The 239-nt window shown below is 33.5% G+C and overlaps 1 protein-coding gene across 3 annotated transcripts in view; it reads left to right on the top strand.

Moving 5' to 3' along the window:
• LOC119592699 overlaps nucleotides 1–239 on the top strand; it is a 17142-nt gene that overhangs the window by 11408 nt on the left and 5495 nt on the right. The gene's annotated exons all lie outside the window — the stretch shown is intronic.

The raw sequence follows: 239 nt of genomic DNA on the forward strand, positions 1-239 counted from the left end.
TACTCCCCCTTTCCTTCTTTTCCTCTTTAAGATTATATTTTGAAATTTAGTATTTATTTATCTGAGTATTGAATAATTGTTTTTATTTTATTAATTTATTGTTTATTTGCCTGTGCCATGGCTTTAGTGTCCATTCTTGCCTTCCAGGTTAGAATTTAAACACGTGTACTATGGTTGATGTTAAGAAAGGCAGCCAATCACACAAAGGCATGGCCTTAAACTCCAGATCCTTAGGCATG

Source organism: Penaeus monodon, chromosome 30 (assembly GCF_015228065.2).
Source record: "Penaeus monodon isolate SGIC_2016 chromosome 30, NSTDA_Pmon_1, whole genome shotgun sequence".
NCBI classification, from domain to species: Eukaryota; Metazoa; Arthropoda; class Malacostraca; order Decapoda; family Penaeidae; genus Penaeus; species Penaeus monodon.